The 13,909-nt window shown below is 35.2% G+C and overlaps 1 protein-coding gene across 9 annotated transcripts in view; it reads right to left on the bottom strand.

Moving 5' to 3' along the window:
• The window catches only part of QKI (QKI, KH domain containing RNA binding), a 160,821-nt gene that overhangs the window by 130,216 nt on the left and 16,696 nt on the right, over positions 1 to 13,909 (bottom strand). Inside the window, exon 1 of one of the 9 annotated variants that reach the window (XM_077899467.1) lies at positions 7,521 to 7,543. The exons of the other annotated variants lie outside the window; for them this stretch is intronic. The gene's annotated coding sequence lies outside the window, so the exon portion shown is untranslated. Of the gene's footprint in view, positions 1 to 7,520; positions 7,544 to 13,909 lie in introns of those variants that run through there. 9 annotated transcript variants of the gene reach the window in all.

The following is a 13,909-nucleotide window of genomic DNA, read 5'->3' as shown; positions in this document are numbered from 1 at the left end:
AAGATCTGAAAATGCAACAATTAACCAGCAGATGCTACTGGAATCTGGGTAAAAAGTAACACTTGAGAATCTAGCAATCCTTATTAATAACTCTTTTCCCAACTCTTTCAACATTACTACAAGAAGAGAAACTCATAACAACAGAAAATGGGTGTCCAACATTACAGGGGTGGAAGAGAGAATTTCTTTACCATATACTCTTACATGCCTTTTAAATATTTAAACATCTCAATATGTTAACTTCTTAAAAATAAATGCTTGCTTTAAAAGATTTTACGGTAATGATAATAACAGATTATAATCCATGAGACCACTATGATATAACTGAATAAATAAATACAAGAAGTGGTGGATAGGCCAAACAGTAATTTTGTTTACTTGTCAAATATGCAGAACTTCAATCTAATAATGAGAAAATATCAAACAAAAATTGAGAATGTTCTACAAAATAACTGACCAGTTATCTTTAAAAATACCGAGAGGGATCCCTGGGTGGCTCAGCGGTTTAGCGCCTGCCTTTGGCCCAGGGCACGATCCTGGAGTCCCGGGATCGAGTCCCACGTCGGGCTCCTGGCATGGAGCCTGCTTCTCCCTCCTCCTGTGTCCCTGCTTCTCTCTCTCTTTCTCTCTCTCTCCCTCTCTCTCTCTCTCTCTATCATAAATAAATAAATAAATCTTTTTAAAAACATAAAAAAAAATAAAAATAAAAATACCAAGAGAAACATCATGAAAGAATACGACACTGTCACAGACTGGAGGATACTAAAGAGAGATCACCGCTAAATGCCGTGTGGGACTTTGGATTGGATCCTTACCAGGAAAAGGATGTGAATAGGAAAACTGGTGAAGTCTGAGTAAGATCTGCAAATTAGTTAATAATATTGTATCTATGTTAATTTCCCAGTTCCGCTAATTGTACTGTAGTTGTATGAATTCTTAACCAATAACCTCTGTGCTATACTTCTATTTTTGTATAAGCCTAAATGTGCTGCAAAATAAAGTTTTTGTTTCGGCCTCAGTTATTCTCATTGAGGGGGGATAGTTGTGAGAGAAAATGAAAGCCATGCGAATGTCTTACTTTTCTAGTCTTTGAAAAAATACAATGCCTACTTACCAATAAAACTGAGGATCTCGAAAATCTATAAGAATAATCTCTTTAATTCAAAATAATCTTTTAGATTTTAACAGTTACTGCTTAAAAAAACACATGTACTTTAAACCCACTTTAAGAATATGAAGACTATATATAATCCATAAACAATCTTTCTACAGGAATAGAACCTTTCGTAATACGGCAAGTAGTAAGGAAAAAAGCACTGGCCTTGAAACTCATGCAACCTAGGTTTTACTTCTGATTCCCTGCAAGATCTGTGTGGCTTTGAACTTCACTCTCTGGGTCTCAGTTTCCTCTTCTGTAAAATCAGGTTAGACCAGATTACATTTGTGGTTTCTTCCTGGTATAGTTCTATCCATTAGAAGTTTGGGCACCTTCCTATTTCTTCTTAGAACCTCCCCCTCTCTGTTATCAATAGTCCATGAGAAAGGGCTTCAAAAACACAACAACCAATCAAGAACTACAGATAGCCAAGCCTAGTCCTTTCAGAATTTACATTTCAAAATGTCCTAAACTACTGGACACCAGGATTTACTTTAAATGATATCCTTGTAAAGCACCAAATCCTTATATAACCAGGCTCTACACATTTATTTTTGTGGGAAGTTAGGACAGGTCCGCCCTATGTATTTTATCCTCCTCAAGCTCCAAATTATTTAGGGCTTTAAAAGAAATTTGGGGGATCCCTGGGTGGCACAGCGGTTTGGCGCCTGCCTTTGGCCCAGGGCGCGATCCTGGAGACCCGGGATCGAATCCCACATCGGGCTCCCTGCATGGAGCCTGCTTCTCCCTCTGCCTGTGTCTCTGCCTCTCTCTCTCTCTGTGTGACTATCATAAATAAAATCTTAAAAAAATAAAAAATAAAAAAATAAAAGAAATTTGGTAAATGAGTGAAAATGAAACAGAACTCCTAAAACTCCGAAGGAATTATGTAGGGAGAGGGGTGGAGGTAGGTTGTTTCTCCTACTTAACAATTTCTTTCATTTTTAATCATCCTTCTCAATCGTATTCCAAATTTTTCCCAAGCTCAATGGAAGAGAAACCAAAGACTGGTAATCATGCACCACTTGTGTATCTGAACATCACCTTAATTCCATAAACTGAAGCAAATGAATGTCAAATGACATTCACAGGTGTTACAGCAGCCCATGTACATGAGAAATTCCTCATACTAGAAAATCTAAGGAATTTTTTTTTAGCCATAATAAACAATCTACTGTATACAATATTCCAAAGGTCCTTTATAGCAAGCATCAAGATTGCATGAGAAAATTTCCAATTTTGCAGCAAGAGCAACATATACAGTACCTTCAGATGTCAACATAATCGATACCGAAAACATGATTTTAATATATTATACTATAATCCCCTTTAATTAAACCAAGGTTGGTTTACTTTACAAAGAACTAGATTCAGAAAATCTAAGTAATGATATATGCTACTGACATTTACTACATTTTTACTGCCTCTTAAAGTATACATTTTACTATCATAACAATATTCTTAGAAAGCAATTTTAATGAGTTTATATAATGCAGAATATAGCACTTTTGAGATCATAAGTTTATTAGAATAGAAATTATCATATAAAAATATTACCAAAATAATACAAGAAAACATCCTGATCAAGAACATTCCTGAACTCCCAAATGCCAGCATCCAACTGTCTTCTAAAGAAGTCACCTTGACACACATAAAACCAAACTCCTATCTGTCCCCAAACCTGTTCCTTCTGATCTCAAAAACTGCCAAGTCCATTCTTTCACACATCATATCCAATCCACCAGCAAACACTATTTACTCACCTTTTAAAATATACCCAGAATCTCACTTGACCCCTTCACCAGCTACCACACTAGTCCCAGCCATAATCATTTCTCACATAAATAGCACCTGAAATAACCTAACTGGTCTCCCTATTTCCACCACTGCCCCTCAAGGCCTAGTCTCTATTTTCCAGAGTTAGCATGTTAAAATCCAAGTAATATGTCACTACTTTGCTCAAAACTCTCTAACGGAGTTGTTCTCACGTTTTTTGGTCTCAGAACTCAATGCTTAAAAAATTACTACAAGGAGCCTTTATATAAAAGAGCTTGCGTTTGTGAGAGTTACACTTGTTAATACCATACTACAAATCTAAATTACTTGTGATTCACTTTAACATAATAGTAAACTCCACTACATATTAACAGAAAACAAAAAATAAAAACATTTTATCCAACAAAATGATAAGGAGAGACACTGTTTTCTATTTTTGCAAATTGTTTAAATGTCTTTCTTAATGGAGACAATGGAATTCTCACCTTTTTTTCCCTGAATTCCATCTGTTGCAATACCACACAGCATATAGCCTCTGAAACACGCTATTATAAACTCAAGCAAGGAGAGTAAGAAGTCAAATAAGTTACTATTATCATCAAAATAGCTGGCCCTCACAGACTCCCTAGGAGAGTACCCAGACCACATTTTCACACTAGTGCTCTAATGACCTTCCATCTCAGTGTAAAAGCCCAGGTCCTCACAGGAGCTCCACTTTACCACCCATCCCTTACCTTTCTGACCTACTATCTCCTAAACAGTTTACCACTGTCTCCCCCTCCACCACCATCCCTCATTCACATCTACAGCTACAGCCACACAAGGAACAGCAGGTCCTGACCTCAGTTTTGCACAGACCCTTCCTTCCTCTTGGAAAGCTATTCCCCAGAGAGCAGTATGGTTCACTCCACTATCCCCTTCAAATCTCTGTTCTAACATTAATTTCTCAATGAGGCCAACCCAGATCTCCCTATTTAAAACCACAACCTTCCCCAATCCATCCAGAATACTCCTATCTCTTTTATCCTGTTCAGTGCACTCTCAGGACTCATAGTGTCCATATATCATACAACAGATTTATTGCTTATTGCCTGTCTTCTACATAAAGAATATAACCTCTGGGAAGATAGACTGCTTTGTTTTTGCCTTTTGCTATATTCCTAAGGATCTGTCTCCTTGGGACAAAAAAAAAAAAAAAAAACCAAACTACCTTTTGAACAATCTCAACAGGACAATTAGTACAAAAATATGCAAAGCTGCAAAAAACATGCTTGAAATTTAACTCAAGCATCAATAGGTTATTAGCTTCATGACTTACTCCTCTTCCCTTTAAAGTGACAGAAATACAAGCCTCAAAAGGGCTTGCTGTATTTATTCAGGATTTGTGAGAATCTAAAACACCTGGTTAATAACATATGTTCATGATATCAATGTTAAATTCTTCTGGTGTGTTTTAGATCAAATGACAAGATAAAATGCACATGCATCTAAATGAATAGTCTTAGCTTTAAAAAATCCTAACCCAGGGATCTCTGGGTGGCTCAGTAGTTTAGTGCCTGCCTTCACGCCCAGGGTGTGATCCTGGAGTCCTGGGATCAAGTCCCACATAGGGCTCCCTGCATGGAGCCTGCTTCTCCCTTTGCCTGTGTCTCTGCCTGTCCCCCCACCCCCTCTCTCTCATGAATAAATAAAATCTTTAAAAAAAAAAAAATCCAAAAAAATCCTAACCCATTAAGGTGCCACTTATCAGGACTACACCAAAGGGGTTCTGATGATTCATTCCTCTTGAGGTTTTTTTTTTTTTTTTTTTTTTTTTTTTTTTTTTAAATAACCTCTATATTTACAATCCGCATAGTTTTGGTCAACTCTTTGTTGAAAGCTTACTTAGTAAAAATTTTAAGAATAAAATGAAAGCTTTTCCATTTTATTTCCTAAAAGTACAGACTGTTTATAAAATGGATTGGTCTGAATAATGTAGAATTAGAGGTTTGTTTGTTTGTTTGTTTTAAGATTTTATTTTTTTGACAGAGAGAGAGAGAGAGCACAAGCAGAGGGGAGAAGCAGGCTCCCCGCTCAGCAGGGAAATGGATGTGGGGCTCAATCCCAGGACCCTCGATCATGACCTGAGCTGAAAGCAGACACTTAACCTACTGAGCCACCCAGGCACCCCTGCTTTTCTCTTTTTAACTGTATTAATAATCTATAGTACAAGATACTGGTTGTTCATATATGCATTCGACAAATGTGTAGTGTATACCTACTATGAGTCAGGAACTGGCAAAGGCCCTAGGGATATAGTCATATGCAAAAACAGACATGGGCCTTGCTCCATCACAAAGTGAGCAAAAACAATACTTGAAGTACTCATCCAATTATGACCTCAAAGAAGGACTTCAATATATTTCCTATGGCAAAGTAAGAATTTTAGCTTTTACTGGACTTTTATTCCATACTATCATCCTATAACAATCTCAGTAAGTCAGACAAATATTAGAAGTATTATGTTGTATTCAGTGCTCATAGAGTTTATATGGTTAAGAGACAGACATTCTCAAGAGTAATTATTCAAGGAACATGGGAGTCCTCAAACAGGAAACTAGAATTCAGGTAAAAAAAGAGTTCCTACTCTCTCTGGACTTCACATTCCAACTCAAGACTGGTCTTCTAAGAGCAGATATGTTTGACAAAGCCCCCCTAGAAAGCAAGCCAACCAGACATTAGAGCAGGGCACAAGGAGGCATCTCTATAGAAGACAGTTTAAAATGAATTCCCCTCTGTAAAGAAATTACCCAGCTGTTACTCTACTTCTCTTGTTATCTAAACCTTTGTCAGGGCTGATTTAAATGTCTCAGCAATGTACTATACTGAGAATGACACACAGTTAGCTGGTGGTGGTAATGGTAGCATCTCTCAAACAGAATTTATAGTAATGAGATCTAACTTCTTTCTAAGCAATAAGTGGCCCTTCAAAGTCTGCCCTGGAGGTCAATGTTTTATTATCTGGTTAGACCCATTTCCTTAAAGATAAGCACTGCTCACGTCTCCATTTCATAGTTAAGAGACTAAGATCTGGAGATTGAATACTTTTTACCAAAGATGACATAATTTGTAAGTGTAAAGGTCAGGATCCAAATTTAGGCCTCCATATCACACTGCCTCTCGAACATTATTGTTCCATCTTGATAATGGGAAAAGCATTGATAGAATACAGAAAAAGCCAGACAGAAAAGAGGGGAAAAGATGGGAAGAGTATAGAATACAGTAAAAGCCAGACAGAAAAGATGGGAAAAGATATAATAGAGACAAGTAGAGAGATACATACAATAATGAAGAAAAGAAAGAAAGTTAAAACTAGAATGATAGTCTCATCTAAGCTCTGGCAGGGTCTAGCAGCATATCCTCCAACATGGTCTATATTTACTCTCACCTGTAAGGATTATCTAAGATAACTCCAGACCCAAACTTCTGAGTTTCATAAAAAAAAAAAAAAAAAAAAACCTCAACTAGAATAATATTTGCAAAGTCTCTGGCACATAATATGTACTCAAACTACAATTATTGACTGAGTATGTTCTATTTTTCTATGGTATCACGCACTGTGTTTGGTGCTAGGGTCACCCTGGTAAGCAACATGGTTCCTGCCATCGTAATTCTTCTAGTAGTAAGCACTGGTTTCTATGTAAATAACCTTTAATCAAAGAGCTAGAAGTCATTGACAGATGAGGCTAAATGTCCTGAGATATAAATACTTGAACCTGAACACTAGACAAAATAATTTTTTTAGAGTAAGCCAGAGTTCTATGGTTTCTTTTGGTTCCACAGTAGAAAAGATCATACTAGGGAAAACTGGATTCATGGTATGCAAATCCTCACTTTAATTATTATGAAGGAAAGTAAAATAAGTGGAAAAAACATGGTATTTATCACTCTAATAATACATACTTACGTTAATGGACCTGATACACGAAAAATGCTTAAAATATATGCTTCTGTCCCCCTCAAGGATTTTTTTCCAAACTGTAGTTTTCTGACTCCTAATCTCATTTCTGTACTGGACTGCTATTTTTAGTAATGCCTATAATTATCTAAGCAAATGGTTCTGTTTTTCTCAATCATGGTACTTTTTCATTTACTAAAAACTTCTCAAAGGCAGAGGTCAATGAAGAGTTGTGTATTTTTGGGTCGGCACACTAAAGTTTAAAGATACAGAAGTTACTATGCAAATTAGGTATTTGTTTCTTAAAACCAATACAAGTTTTCTGTGGAAAGAAAGTTCATAAAGAACAGAATTTCTAAGAACAGAAATTCTATCTTCACCGAGGCCTGCCTTAGTAGGGGCAAGTGTAAAATTACTGATACAAATCAAAATCTAAAAGTAACCTATTTCAAACAGCACTCCACAAACCCCATCACACTGGAAAATGAATGTAATCCACTCACTAAAAATGAATTCCTCCCTAATTGTTGTTTAAAACCAAACACTACTAGAAAAAGTATAGCAATATAGACAGATATATGTAGATAGATATATATAGATATATCATCTTTTGTTAGAGAATTTCATAGGCAACAGAAGAGTAAGATGTACCTTAGGACTCCTCAGCACAGATTTTAAGCGGGGAAGTAGAAAAGGCCACAAAATTTTTCAAAACCAGGCCAATTCACAGGCATCTGGGGCCATTAGTAACCTGCAGTAAGAGGCACATCGGAATATAAAACTTAAAAGTGAACCCACTTCCATAATATTGTTAAATGGAACAAGCTTTGAAAGCAACTTAATATACTTCCTACATTCTGAATATGCTGTGATGTTTTTTTTTCTCTTATGAAAAGAATGACAATGTCAAAGCAAGCTATTGACACAACAGACCATCATCACCTTTCTTACAGTTGTAGTGACAGCAACTAAAATTAATTTAATGTAATGTATATATAAAGGAGGACAACTCAAGAAAAACATTGTCTCCAGGTCTCTGCACAGAACTAACCTAATAACAGCTTACAAGTCACATAAAATCTTACTTTTTAAAAAACTTACTGAACACTTGACTAGAAAATTGTAAATAATGACAAAGAGAAACTACTGAAAATGTAATCTTTGAAAAAAGACTATTGTAATATCTCAATCTGCCTCCATTTCATCTAAAAATCAGACTTCTTTCCAGCTCACAGGATTGCTGTAAAGATTAAATGAGATAATGAATATATATTTATAAAAAGTACCTGATACATAAGCTTAAGTATGTCCATATCATCATTACTAATGAGAATTGTGATATAAAACCATGTATTCTACAAATGCTGTTATCTTGACACGTATCTTGTAAAGAGAACTATCTGCTGATTTGATGAATATGTTACCTAAAATCTGGTCTTTTCCCAGACTCTAGAGGCATAAAAGACACAGAGAAAAGGCACCTACCAATAAAACTGTGCAAAGTACTTCTCAATTAATCATACATGGCAAAGTGCAAGTAGAAAGCAACAAAGATACAGTTTAATTTCTCCAACTCACTTTTACTAAGCACCTCCTCTAACAGTCAAACTACTCTAATACAAATACCACAGTAGGGATCCCTGGGTGGCGCAGCGGTTTGGCGCCTGCCTTTGGCTCAGGGCGCGATCCTGGAGACCCGGGATCAAATCCCACGTCGGGCTCCCGGTGCATGGAGCCTGCTTCTCTCTCTGCCTGTGTCTCTGCCTCTCTCTCTCTCTCTGTGTGACTATCATAAATAAATTAAAAAAACTTAAAAAAAAAAAAAAAAAAACAAATACCACAGTACATTCAGCTTGTTAAAAATGAGTCTTAAATACCTGGAGCAAATATTCTCTACAGCACTTTCCCAGAACACACTTTAAAAAAGGTAAAAGAGCTCTTTGCATCCAGATCTGACCTGTTCTGGTTTAACCACTGTTCTGGAGTTTAAAATTACTTTAGCCTCAAATAAATAATTTGGGGGAAGAAACGCTGGAGAAACAATTTGGCCTGTAAATGTGTATTTGCATAACTACAATTTAATAACTTAAAATAGTTGTCTAAACAAAAACAAACTAAACAATATGAAAAAAATAACATCTTATACTGTCATCTTGAAACCCCAGTATTACTGTAAACACTCCCCTTATTTCACTCTGCTCTGACAATCCATTACTTGAGCTAATTCAGTGATGTGACTATTCAAACACATGATTCTAAAATCGTTTCAGAACAACTTAGATGCTTCAAGTGTTTCAGACTCTGGCATAAACAGTCTTGAACTAAATTGTGTCTACATTTATCACAATAGTAGATTTGGATGTGAATTTAAACATATCACCAAAAAAAAAATCCTTTTAGAAAAGTAAACCCACCACTAGTAACAGTGAAATTGGAATTCAGAATCATTATAAATTGTAGCCATCTTGCTATAGAAAAGTGGTAATTTTAATAAGCACTATATATATATATGTATATACATATATACACATATAATACTTCTATCAGTAAAATATATATGAATTACACATGTTGTATACTCCCATATATATGTATAACATTATGTAAAACATTAAATATTACTAAAATATATTAATTCTTACATATGTATACGATGCATAAATATTCCATATGCCTTATTCTAGCTTCATCTTATACGTTAAAAATTTTAATTTTTTTCTGAAATTGAAAATATAGCTTTCCACATATTGATTTACTGGATCAGAAATAGGAGTTAAAATAACTATACTGTATTTCTCTCACAAAGGCCTAGCTTAAAGAGTATTTATCTTTAGGCTCTATCTCTGAATTCTAAACTTGCCACAGCTTATATAAGCCAAATAAACCAAATGACAAAGCATCTGTATCAGTGATAAGAAAAGAGAGGGATTGATTTATTTTAAGATTTTATCTATTTATTTGAGAGAGCAAGAGAGAGCATGAGCTGGGGGAGGAACAGAGCCAGAGGGAGAAGCCCACTCTGCACTGAGTGTGGAGCCCCATGTGGGGTTCGATCTCATGACTCTGAGACCATAACCTGAGCCAAAATCAAGAGTCAGATGCTTAACCAGCTGAGCCACCCAGGAGCCCCTGGAAGTGCTGATTTATTTTAAACTTTGCAAATTTCAGAGATGGCTAGGTATTCTACTTTATCTTCAACATCACATGTAGGCTGACTTCTCAATATAGATGTATTACAATCTAGCACTTTAAGTAACTTAAATGAAAGTACTGGAACTTATTTTAACAAGAAGTAATACTGTTTCTTGCAGGTTTTCATACATTCAGTCCATGTGCACAACCTCAATAAACTATTTCCTAAATATAGAGAATCTGTACAACTTTTTTTTTTCTTCCTTCTATTCTTTCAACCATCAAATATTGATTTCCCACATTTACTTCCAAATTAAATATTTCTATTATTCTGTATTTAAAGAAAATAGACTTACCACAGCTATAGTCCTATTAAATTTTCTAGGGAGCATGGTACATTATATAATCTATTAATCATGGTTATGCATCCAAGTAAAATCTAATAACCTCTTAAAAGTAACCCTCAATTCCCTTTAGTTTCCCAACAGTTTCAGAAAGTATACTAAGAAATATTATGTTTGTTATTTTACATTAGCATTTTTCATTTAATATTTACCAACCTTCGAATAGGTCTCACTTTCCAATAGTCACAAATAATCCTCTGAATTTGGACACAGATATTTGTTAACAAATATGTGTACCATGGGAAGAAAGTGTGCCCCAAAAAGCATGGTACAAGATACCAAGATTCAGGATTACACTCTAAAGACTGTATGTTGAGTCAAGGGTTAGATTATTCTAAGAAATGACAAGCATTAGTCACCTAGGGTAAAAAATGACAAAGCCCAGACTTCCCATAATAGAAATACTTCCACTGTGTTTAAATTTTGTAACATAAACTATTTAAATGCGATATAAAACAGTTAAGACTCATAGTTTATATGACATTTTATCAATCGAATGTTACTTATAAACACCTGAGTATTCTGCACCCTTTAAGTCTAGTTCATCATACAAATGGCAGAAACATAAATTATACAGCGTATCACCATAAATACAGTAAATGGATTTCAATTCATTAGGCATATCATGTGCTGAAATATGAAAAGTCGGCAATGTTTTAGATATTTAATGAAATATAAAAATATATGTGGTTAAGGTTTTAACATACAAAGTGTAAGCAACTTTAAACCAACCATCTTTAGCTCTTAAATAGAACACTCAAGTGTCATTCATCTGAACTAAGCAGGCCAAGCAAAATATCCTGTGATTCCTATGTTCTCCTCAATGTCGAAATGGGTGGATAAATTTAAAGCCTGTTCCCTCAAGAGTTGCTTTATAGGCAATTTTCTCCCAGTATCAAGGTCTGCAATTTCCATTTGGCTGCCAGTTTGCGATTAAATTCATCACCTTTATTATAAAAATGTGCTTTACTCCATGGCCTGCTGCACAAGAACTATAAGAAAAACATTTTTCACTGCTAACGGCAAAATCATTCTAAGGCAACCACCACATCCACTCAGACATTAGCTTCCTCAACCTGATGTAGTAGCCTACATCACTCACAGGAAAAACTGTAACAATTCTGTAACTCACAGAACCTAAATTCTATAGAAATGCCATGCTCCAAACTTTTTTGGATAAAATTCAAACTCCTAATTTTTATATTCAGTATTATTGTGAGTGCATTAACCACAAGATAAGAAGTTAACACCGGGAATATTTCCAAATTTCAATAAAATGACAAAATAACTTTTTAAGTGTTAGATAATTAAGTATCCATCTTTTTTATAAGTTCATGATTTGCTCTGCAGGCTAACTTTCACTACCTGGCAAACAGCCAATGGTCAAAGATATTGTAAGATGGATACATGGATATAGATAAGATATGTTTATACTTATATAACACTTCTACTTAACTTCACTTTCTGAGTAAATCATAATATGAGGTTTGGAAGGAAAATAAAGTCAGAAAAATAATATTTTCCAAATAAAGGCATTAAGTCTAATAACAATGACATAATTAAAACCACAATATTACTTGTTTGTAAAACTTATTATTTTTAAAATATTTTCTATAAAATTATAACATTCATGTTTACAAACTTGGTTTTTATGTCGAAAACTCAGAAATCTCTTATTCCAGTAAAATTGATAGTATCCATTTTAGAACTTTCACGGGAAAAAAGAGAACTAAATTTTACATTAAATGAAACCTATAATCAGAGGAATTATCAGGTTATTTAATATGTGAACCTTGAAGAAATTTTCATCTTCTGCTAGAAAATGTGATCCCTTCCATCTTAACTGGTGTACGCCTTTGCCACAGCAGTTAAAGCACTATACTGCAGTTTATTTCTCTCTCCATACTATTACATGGCTCCTTAAGTGCTGGACTATGGCTTAGTTCATTTTGGTATCCACAGCACTCAGCAAAGTGGTAGATTAAAAAAAACAAAGTTTGTTGAAAACTAAGTTATAGCAGGAGTCAACATCAGTTTTCCTAAAACTACACAAGGCATAACCTATTAATTCTATAGTATTTTAAAATAATTATTCTATAGTATTAGTCACAACCAGCACTTTTTAAATGACACAGAATGTGGATGCCTGGGTGGCTCAGTTAAGCGTCCAACTCTTGATTTTGGCTCCAGTCATGATTTCAGGGTTGTGCTATCAAGCCCCGTGTCAAGCTCCCCACTTAGCAAAGAGTCTGCTTGAAATTCTCTCTCCCCCTCACCCTCAAACCCTCCACCTGGACACACGCTTTCTCTCTAAAATAAATAAATCTGGGCAGCCCAGGTGGCTCGATGGTTTAGCACTGCCTTCAGTCCAGGGCGTGATCCTGGGGACCCAGGATCAAGTCCCACATCAGGCTCCCTGCACGGAGCCTGCTTCCCCCTCTGTTTGTGCCTCTGCCTGTCTCTCAGTGTCTCTCATGATTAAATAAATAAAATCTTTAAAAAAATCAAAGTCTTTAAAATAAATAAATAAATGACATAGAGCAAGAAAACACTACATCATAGGTTAAGTAACACAAACATTATTTCATAAAGCTTTCATTTCAGCTGTTTAGTTATATAAAATTGTATGCTCATAACAAGGTATTTCTCTTTATAGCTAGCGTTCTAAAAATACATGCCTTTTTTGGCTCACATTTACATCATTTTTCTGGCTTACACTGTCAGGATACATGTACTTGTTATTCAATAAATAACAGCATTAATAACCAAAGACTCTTGATTCACAAAATCAAAGATTTCACTTTGAGACTCCTCTTAATTATTACTACTTGCTCCAAAGCTTTAACATCCACAGATAAAATAGCTAAAAATTTTGTATAAATTTGATTTTTTGTTTTGTTTTTAAAGGTTTTATTTATTATTTATTTATGAGAGAGAGAGAGAGAGAGAGAGAGAGAGAGAGAGAGAGTCGTAGAGACACAGGCAGAGGGAGAGGCAGACTCCCCTGCAGGGAGCCTGATGTGGGACTCAATCCCTGGTCTCCAGGATCAGGCCCTGGGCTAAGGTGGTGCTAAACTACTGGGCCACCAGGGCTGCCCCAAATTTTGTATAAATTTGAACTTGAGACACACCTGCAGCACCAATGTGGCATATCTTATGATGTCCAGTTATATATTTCAATAAGAAAATCAAAGGTGTTAGTCCTTGAATAAAAATGATATGTGAAAAATAAGACTCTCATGTTCCTTACCACCCAGTAAAATAAATGAATTTTTCTATAACCTAAAAACTCAGGATTTTCTAACTCAGATCTCACTTTCACCTTCCCTAATTACTGTTATTTTCTTTTGGGATCCACTTATTTTCTACTCTCTTCCCCTTTTCTTTTTTCTTTTACTCAGAATTCATGGAACAACATGAAATGTTTTCTGAAGACATCTCTCCTACATATCACCCTTCAAAATTTATATAAACTTAATTAGTCTATACAACATATACAGGATA

This window comes from Canis aureus, chromosome 1 (genome assembly GCF_053574225.1).
Source record: "Canis aureus isolate CA01 chromosome 1, VMU_Caureus_v.1.0, whole genome shotgun sequence".
Lineage (NCBI taxonomy): Eukaryota > Metazoa > Chordata > Mammalia > Carnivora > Canidae > Canis > Canis aureus.
Note: the sequence above shows the minus strand (reverse complement) of the source record. Positions and strands in the feature narration are given on the sequence as shown.